Source organism: Podarcis erhardii, assembly GCF_964252035.2.
Source record: "Podarcis erhardii genome assembly, chromosome: 4".
Lineage (NCBI taxonomy): Eukaryota > Metazoa > Chordata > Lepidosauria > Squamata > Lacertidae > Podarcis > Podarcis erhardii.
In genome coordinates, this window is record NC_138508.1 from 74046510 (window position 1) to 74056287 (window position 9778).

At 40.5% G+C, this 9778-nt stretch overlaps 1 long non-coding RNA gene across 1 annotated transcript; it reads left to right on the top strand.

The window, feature by feature from the left end:
* Positions 1 to 1260: 1260 nt before the first annotated feature.
* LOC309340321 lies at positions 1261 to 9247 on the top strand. Its single transcript, XR_014155931.1, has 3 exons — positions 1261 to 1381; positions 5279 to 5342; positions 8180 to 9247. It is a non-coding gene; the product is annotated as an uncharacterized lncRNA (long non-coding RNA).
* Positions 9248 to 9778: the final 531 nt, after the last annotated feature.

The window sequence follows — 9778 nt, forward strand, 5'->3', positions numbered from 1 at the left end:
GGGCCACTGATAAATTGGCCTTCAGAGGTGAGTTGTAACACAGAACATGCAAGCTGAAAATAGGTGAGGGATAAATGATGAAGATACAAATCTCAGGGGTGGATAGGTTCATATAGAGTAGAACGGTGCAAAGGACTGCCTATTTGGAGGTAGCATTCAAATACAACCTACTGGGTATGATGATTTCAGAGAAATTTATTTCTCTGAAATCTGACAGGAAACCCATGTTACTGGTGAGGTAAAATGATCTTTAAGGAAGTCTATGACTGTGCTCTAGCACTTCCCTGCAGAGAGTTCAGCTGGACTATTACCACATGGTAGCAAACATTCAAGGAAAGTAACCTGCAAACAGTTGTTTTGTTTATAGTTTCAGCAACTTTACTCATATGAACAAATTTGCTGACAAGGATCTAACTTTCTGCAGTCACTCAATAATGTTGATAGCAAATTGGTTGTATTGCTCTGTTTCCCCCTCCTCCTCTCTGTGTAACTAGAGAGCATTTTTGCACAGTAAACTCTAGCTAGGACTTGTAATTTAAGGAAGAGGAATTAATTTGCCACCCTATATGACATGCCCTCTCAAGTACTACCAGTCCCAGAGTTCTTTAGTTCCTGCTGACATTTCCTTTGAGGAGGCAGGAGAGAACCAACAAACTAGTCTTCTCTCACGACAGCGGGAGAGAAGGACTAGCACCATAGTAAATCAGGGACGTTGAAATTCCAGGGATAACAATAACCAAATGCTGGGAGGATTTACAGTTACATGTGAGTAAAGGAGCTGCGCCTCTGGTCTTCAGAGTGCATTGACCAGATCCTGCAGATCCTGCTCTTCTGTTTTTTCAGTGTAAATCCTTTGTGGCCAGTGTTTCAAAACAAATAATAATAATAATAATAATAATAATAATAATAATAATAATAATAATTCTCAGGGATGACTCACACCCCGGCCATCACCTCTTTAATTTTCTACCCTTGGGCAGGAGATATAGAAGTATAATCAGCCGTACCAACAGGCTAAAAAATAGCTTTTATCTGTGGGCTGTTAGGCTGTTGAATGGAAAATAACATAGCGATATTGACTTGCAAGGTGGTGTGTTGTTCGATAAGAGATTGAGTGTTTGGGGGGGGGAGGCTCATTTAATTTCATTGAACACAGGTTGTACAATGACAATAAAGGTATTATTATTATTATTATTATTATTATTACAGTATTATTAAATGCTATTCATTATTAAATTTGTTTCCGTGAGGTGTAGTGATGGCCACCAACTTTAAAAGAAGATTGGACAAATTTGTGAAGGATAAAGGCTTTCAATGGCTATGTACCACCTCCACTGTCAAAGTCAGTATGCCTCTGGAGGCCTGCTGCTAGGTGAGTGCTGTTGCACTGAGGTCCTTCTTGAAGCTTCTCATAGGCACCTGGTTGTCCGCTGTGAGAACAGGATGCTGGACTAGATGGATTTTTTGCCTGATCCACAAGGGTTTTTACTGGCTTCAAGCAGCAATGCCACTGTCCCTTCTAAATCTCACCATAAAGCTAGCAACCAGGGATGGGGGCAGAGGCAAACTTCATTCATGGCCTTTGTAAAAGGAGGGTTCAGTAGCAATTAGTAACCTTATCTGCTAGCCCTGGCAACTTAGAACCACCATGCTTCCCCTGATATCCTACTTTCCTCTCAGACTTCCTTTGTTGTCCCTTTTCATCTCATCCATGACAGATTTCCCCTGTGTCTGCAGGTCAGACATCTTGATTAACCCACAATTTCCTAAGTGTGCCTCCCCTTTGTCTCACACGTGGATGAACTCTACTGTAGATTGTCCTGAATTTGGGGATCTTGGAGGTTTCGGTGTGGATAAATGACTTGGCTCCTCCAGCACCTCACATTTATTCCACATGGTAGAAACTTTTAATAGTTTTTTCTTGCGGCAGTAACATGTGCTAGGCTGAATCAAAGGCAATGAAAAATCCATTATTTTACTTCACCTTGCCAAAAGACACTTTGCTATAATGGGAAACATTTCCCCCAATCAGCTGCCCGCATTCTCTGATATAATTACAACTTCTCACTTTTTCCCCCCTTTTGTTGTATTTGTTAGTTACCTCATTATTCCTCTCATAATAAACCTAGATGGTTTCCTGAAATGGGATTTCAGAAGTATCGCTGGTCCACTTTTGCAAGTTTCGAGTCGCATTCCTGCTCTTTCAGTCCTTTTGGATTCTGTTTTGATTAATAAGTGCCCTGTCCTCGTTTAAACGCATTAAAACACTCACCTCTTCTGATTAGCACAGCCTGCCATGCAAATCCTTTGTGTTGCACTTTCTAATGATTGATACTGCATTACAGTCAGACGCAAATGTATGCCTACTCTTTTCTGTCGAGCTCATTTTGCCTTTGACGGTCAGCCTCCCGTACGCATTCGGTGTCAAGTGCTGGTGAGCGAAGGAGCCGCAGAGAAGTGCCTCCATTCCTCGCCTCGCCTCTTTTTAATCTGCTCGAAGGTGTTGCGGATTTGGCCCTTTTCAAGTTGGAGGCAGAGCCACAGGTAATTATCTGCAGCTGGATTTGAAAACACTTGTCAGGCAAAAGAATCCTTTGCTTGGCGAGGCTGCCATTTTGACAACCGGGGAAGAGGCAGAACATTTGCTTTACATGCTGAAGGTCCCAGGCTCAGTCCTTGACATCTCCCAAGTAGGACGGCGAAAGACCCCCCGTTTGAAACTCTGATGCCAATCAGCATAAATAGTGCTGAGCTTGGTGCACCGATGGTTTGACCCAGTCTTCATGTCTAGCTTCCCTAACCAGCAGAGCATAACTCTTGGGACAAGAGGACATACAGCAGTTGTTGTAAAGTAGTGTCATCCACAGACAGGGGATATAACTCTAGGCCGATACGGCAATAAGTCCTTCACAATGCTCATGCCCTTTTTTCCCATATTCAGAAGAGGCTGCTTTGCAAATGTGCCCCCGCAACACCTTAGCAAGATGTGGAAATACCTTGGATATCTTGTAACCCCATGTAAAATAAAGTAGGGTGAAGCAGGATTGTTATTTGTGGTGCTGTGGCTTAAGTGATGAAGTTCTGAAGGTACAAATTCTTACTTAGCCATGAGGGTAACTGGGAGACTGGGAGAGTGACTAAGGTAAGGATGCTTCCAAACCACCCTCCCTGCTCTGCAAATAATATGCCTGTCTTCTTCGCCCCAAGATGACTATCTGCAATCTATGTGTGGTACAGATCCATGTGGATCTTGGTTCTTGTAAACAGTTCAACACTTTTCTCCCATTAAAATGCCTGGAGATGAACTGCTCTTTCATCTGGCATTTGATAGGCAAATGCACTTCCAAGTTCTCAGTTGGATGGAGATTTTTTCAAGTTCAGCCCTAATTTATTTATCTTAAATCCGGCAATGTACTGTAATTTTACAATAAAAGCCTCCCAATCAAAGCTTACCTTATCCAGAGGTAATTAATACAAAGATTGTTGAATTAAAGATGTGAGTCTTGACACTTTGGCAGGGGGTAAGGGACATGGTCTCAAAGGCCCAAATTATGCCTGAAACAGACCAATTAACACCATGTATCTTCTTTTATGTTAACTTCAATTAAGGTTTCTTAAAATTTTTGAAGTTATTTTCTTCTTTACAGTCTCAGAATGTCAGAAATGTACATCAAAGAAAAACGCTTCAGTGCGAACACCATAGGTAACGCTCATTTGCACACAAATCTGCATATTGCAAAGGAGTTCAGAGCCCATTTTGCATGTATTATTGCAAGATGTGAGTCGACGAATTAAAGGACTTAAAGATAACAACCATACAAAGGAAAGAGTGCACCTACTTGTGTTTACAGAATGAACTTTGAAAAAAGGAAAGTAGTCATTATCTCTACACAGGAATATACATGGAAATTATATTAAAATGGCATTTTGGACACCTGTGTGGTTTAAACACTTTTGAGAAATTTGTAAAGTTCATTTAAAGGGAACTTCCATCTATACTGCAGACTTAAACTGGGTTAATAGCCTTCCTCTCTCAAGAGGAGATCTCCCCTGTGAGCGACAGATGAAACTTCAATTCCCAGGATGCATTGGGGGAAATTATGACAAACTGCTTTTAAAAAAAACCTATATAAATTAGTAGTGTAGGTATGCTTTCTGAGATCATCAGTCACTGCTCTTAAGAGAATCGTCTTTGGTCCAACGAGAATTTTATCCATACACAACGCTTTTAAAACAAAATTGATGCTCAATGACTCCTGTTAACAATCAAGGTCAACAACAGGAGTGTCACATATCATCATTCAATAAAGGAAAGCAGGACTTGGCAAGTTTATACTAACTTTTACACCTATATTGCTACTGCTTCCTATTAGCCAGCTCACAAAAATTACTAATCACGCAATTCAGCCAGCTTGCCAAAAAGGGAAAAAGCTAAATCAGCTAAAATTGTGAGAGCTCGGCTTCTATCTGTTGAAGCTCATTTTTTGAGATGTCAATCTTTTTCTGCAAGACCAACTGTGATAAACCTGATCTTTGATCAACAGTTCTTAAAACACTGGATCTTGGCCAGAATCCATCTGTTGCTCAGCCCAGGCTCCGATTCGTACTGCCATGAAACTTCTGAAGAACTGTAAATGCCAATGGAAAAGTGTTAAGCTCATAAGCATTACCATCTAAATCTTCCTATCTTTCCAACTGAGCTAAGCAAAAGGTTAAATGCTCCCCGTGGAGCTTACCCTTCCAAAAAAACGACACCATTCAGGAATCTCTGTTTCCGTGTATTAGGACAATCCAATCCATTTCAGAGGGAGAGGGTGAAATTCCGAACCGGAACAAAGGGAATGCGCCAAATCCTTTAGATCTGGATCAGGAAAACATTGCGGCCCATATTCAAATGTCCATAGGTTACAATAATTCTTTGGAAGCTCTGCTTTTGGTCCCATGTACAAAAGAGGTATGGTTGGGAGTGGGGACGGACTCAAAAAGGGCCTTCTCTGCAGCTATAGAATTTCTCCTGGCTATAGAATTTCATAGTAGTAGTAAATTTCATAGTTTAACTCCATACGTTAACTACCTTTTATTTGTCTTGAACCTCCAGCTCATGTAGCCCTCTCCTTTTCTCACAAGGGGAACAATACAAATGTATTATTAGGAGTGTTCTGGTGAATATCTGCATATGAGCACTGATTGCACAGCATGACTTGAACCCTTCTCTCCTGGGGAGCTCATGACACCTTTCTTGCCTTCTGCTGCTAGATTATGGTGATACCTGGGCAAGGAAATACCTTTGAGACTCATACCAAATTCAAGACGATTAGGACACCAAGACAGCTAAAGATCAGGTAAGTGGAAACATACTAAACACCATTTGTTTTGCACATCGGTGTTCATATAAAGCTAATAGAATTAAACAATCATTTCCTTGTCAGGTGCTTCCTTCAGCTGAAATTTTGAATTTTGACCTGAGGAATAGTTGCAGGCGCAGACCTTCAGTGCAGTGTTTGTCATTAATACACACCTTTTCTTCGGATGGGGTTTATGGGCCTGTCAACATCAGCAACCTAGTGTGTGTGTATGTGTGTGTGTGTGCATCACATGTGCTCACCTCTGAGATCTGCAAGTTTCATTCTTAACTCACCGAGAAAATGGGACATGACACTCAGCACTATGGGACATTCAATCATTTCTGACCCACTTGCACACTTGGCTTGACAAGGCCAGGCGGATGAGGGATCAGCCAGTTTTTAACATTACTGCACACTGTGCTGGGAGTAAGAGAGGGTTTATTATGTCTTTACTTTAAGGAGAGGGGAATGTGGCTGTAAAACAGGAAAGAGTGGGGGAAAGCTCAAGCAGATTAAATGGTTATTAATGAATATATGAGGAGTTGAGGAAAGCCTTGTGGACTAATTGCCCATCTCGTCAAGCACCCTGTTTTCATCAGCGACTAGCCCAGGGCTTCAGGGAGGCCCACAAGCAGGGCACAAAGACAAGAGGCCTCCCCGATCATTTGCCCCCCAACAAAATGGCATTCAGAGTCACAAAATTCAAGCTTTAAAAAGGTTAGACAAATTCATGGAGGATAAGGCTACCAATGGCTACTAGACATAATGGCTATGTTCTGCTTCCACTGTTGGAGGCAATAGGCTTCTGAATACCCATTGTTGGGCATTCTCAGGTGGGATTGCTTTCGTGTTCTGCTTGTAGGGTTTGCATAAGCATCTGGTTGGCCACTTTGAGAACAGGATACTGGGCCAGGTGTGTCTTTGGTGAGCCTTGTTCTTCTTTTATTCCTATAATGGCCTCTGAACTTGGAGGTTGCATTTCGCTATCATGGCTAATCGCCATTTATCGACCTCTGCTCCATGAATAAGGCCATCTAAGCCAGTGGACATGACCATATATATTATGAGTTAGTTAACTGCTGGCTTGATTAAGTACTGCCTTTTCCCTTGCCAGAATCTATTAGCCCTCATCTTCGTGGGATGACCTTGACAAGAAGTCAAAGTCTGGCTTTACCACTTATTCCATCTTATTCATAAATACAGAATCAGGTCCCTTCCCCCTTAAAACTTAAGGAGCCTCAGATGCTTCACCTTTTCTTTGTACAGATAGTGTCTAAGCCACTGGATGATTTGGGCTCCCCTTTTCTGTACCCTTCCATAAATAAAGCACCTTGTTTAAGATGCCGCAAACTGGATTATACACAGTATTCCAAATATAGCCACCCCATAGATTTATATAAAGGCATTTTCACACTAGACATTTTAGTTACAGTCCCTTTACCAGTAATGGTAAATAGAAGAATGTGACCTTTTCAGTATTGCCATATCCTGATTTAATGTTTTCATTGATTTCCCCAGTGCAATTATTTACACAGAATCTCATTTGCCATATTGCCAATCTCCCTGCCAGACATTCAAACAGCAGCCACTGTTTAGCATGCCTAAGGGGAGGAGCTATAGTTTAGTTTTAGGGAGTTGTAGAAGGGACTGTAGCACTTAAATAATAGTATTCAGTGGCCTGCTTTACATGTAATGCTAAACTGTGGTTTATTAAACCATGGCCTAGCAGCATATGCAAACCCACCCAGCGGCTTAACTAAGCTTTCTTAATTATGGTTTATGATTGCTAGTTAACCAAAGTCTGAAGCTGGTCCATAAACCTTAGTTCATGTTAACCACAACTTAGTGTTACACGTGTACCTGGACCTCCTCCTTAACTTTGTTTACGGATCCAGCATTGACCCCAAGGTTATAGAGCGAAGGGTGGCAAAAAGTTCAAACTGCTCTCATGGCTCGGCTGCTCTGACTGGTGCCTTTTAACTATTCTGTGATGTAATAAACCAAGGTTTCCATGATTAGCCATGGTTTATATGCAAATCCAGCCAGTGTTGTCTATTCAGAACCATACCATCACAGGCACCTACAATTTATAGGATTTTTCATGAGCTTCCCTGATATGCATCATAATCTTCAACTCTTCCCTGATTCGGAGTAAACTAGTTAAGTGTAGATGATGGTGATGATTTATTAAAGCTTCTGGATGTGCAGTTAACCAATTTTTCAATAAAAATTCAGATAAAGAAACCCAGAAACCCAATCACACGCAAGCATGCTTACATCCAGAAGTTTTTCTTCCTGCATTTCTACTTGTGTGCTACAACACAAGTGGAACTCAGGAGGCTCATGTGTAGATGTGCTCTTGGCAAATCCTTAGCATAAAATAAAGACATAGCAACCTCAGGTCTTGAGATGTTTCAAAGTTAAAAGAGGTCCTGGTGTTTTGCTCCTGTTCTTGCATCATTTCACCTGCCCATTCTGCTCTGTATTCTGTGATAAGGGGAGACCAGAGTGGATGGCCATTTTTAAGGCAATAGCACCTCTCAGCTGATTCAGTGCTTTCATGTGGACTTTGAGTGAACCAAGTCCATGCTTTCCTGGGGAAGTCAAAGCCCTCTCTCTGTGTGTGGTGCGTATTTCACAGAAATGTGAACCTAAGACCTCTTTTAATCTTTGTCTTAGCTTTCCAGATTGTCAAGATTTAAGGTGCACAGTGCTGCAAGATATAAGGCACTGTAAAACCTTGCAAGTAAATTTTCAACACCTGGCTGCTGATCCCTATTATGTTACCTTTACAAGCTATTTCCTCCCTGTAGACAAATGCCTCTTTTTTCCAGCATGAAGGACTGATTTGATTTTAGCCACTTGAACAGCCAAAAGCTTAGTCACTGGAAGCAGCCTGGATGCTTTAAGAATACAGAAAGTCTCCCTCTTCGTGCAATGCAAAGTCTGGGTGCAATGCAAGATTTTTTCCACCTCCCTGAATAAACTATTTTCGGTTCAGAGACAAACCAGAGAACACTGCAATCTGCAATCACTGCCAGCATTAATAATTTTCCACCTCACAACTGGAATTAGTGAGATGGAACTAAAATAGGAAGGATGTAGAGACCACTTTCAGAAGGCAACTGGGGATACTTCTAAATGATTGTTGTGTGTGTCAGACCACCCACGTTGCAAATTATATCTATTTAATCCTGCAAGCTCAACTCAGAAATGTGTTCTACTGTATTCAACTTCACCAACAGAAGTTGCATTGAACCTTACGGTAAAGTAAGATTATGATAATTTTGCAAAACAGGTATGTTCTTTTTTCCGCCTTCCCCTGCTCATTCAAGTTTACAGCCTTTTCATGCAGGGACTGAATTATGGTGTGTTTGATGCTTTGCACCGCTAACATTATGATCTTGGGAATCATTTTATCAATGGGAAACGAGCAAAACAAGTACTGAAATTGTACTCTGAGGAATCTGATTTCTTTGTGGCATAACACTACAAGAGTATAGCATCTTATCAGTAAATACTAGTAAAAATAAGAAGCCCACAATATGTGAAAAATGGAATATGAACAGGAAACATTGTATCTCAAGCTACAGTAAACTCATCAGAGAAGGATAGTGGAAGGATCTTGTTCAAAAATATGGTTAACTCCTGTAAATGCTTAAAATATACATTTTAATAAATTCCATTTTTCACACATTGCAGACTTATTCTTTTCTGACCTTTCACATGACATGCAAAGAGCAGGTGGCTTTTTTGTGAGATAGAGAGAGAAATAGATTTTCTATACAACCATTTGCTTTAATACTCCTGCACAAAATTTATGGTTTCAATCTTTTAATGTATCCCAGGGAACCTCAGCCCATTTGGAAAGATCATATTACAGGAAACACAAATGTTAATTGTAAAAGTAAGTCAGAAGTGTTTAATGAATATGTGAACTAGTATTGGATTATGGGGAACTTCAGGCAGAAAAGGAAGTTCACAGGCTAAGTTTTATTTTGCCAATACTTGGAGATTCATCAGAAATATCAAAACTCATGCCTTTAAAATATTGCTAAAAATTCCAAATGAGACAAATACAGACATCCATTATCTAAGGAGTTATTTAAAATCCAAAAGAATGTGCTTTTGTGATATTGTTATCCTTTCTTTTTGTAGGATAGGAACATTTGAATTAGTATACCTGTTAAAGACAACAGACCAAATTCTGCATAGAGGGGGCTTGAACTCCATTGACTAATTATGTTTTGGGTTTCAGCCCTTATATTTAGCATTATCGCATCTCCACAAAATGAGCATATATTGTTAGATCAAGAAGAAGGCATTTAGCGTTATGATTTATGAATCTTGATCTATGAAGCTGTGTCTATCAGACTGACATAATGCAGAGCCACTTACTTATTCTTTGCACTCACACTGTATTCTTTAGCTAT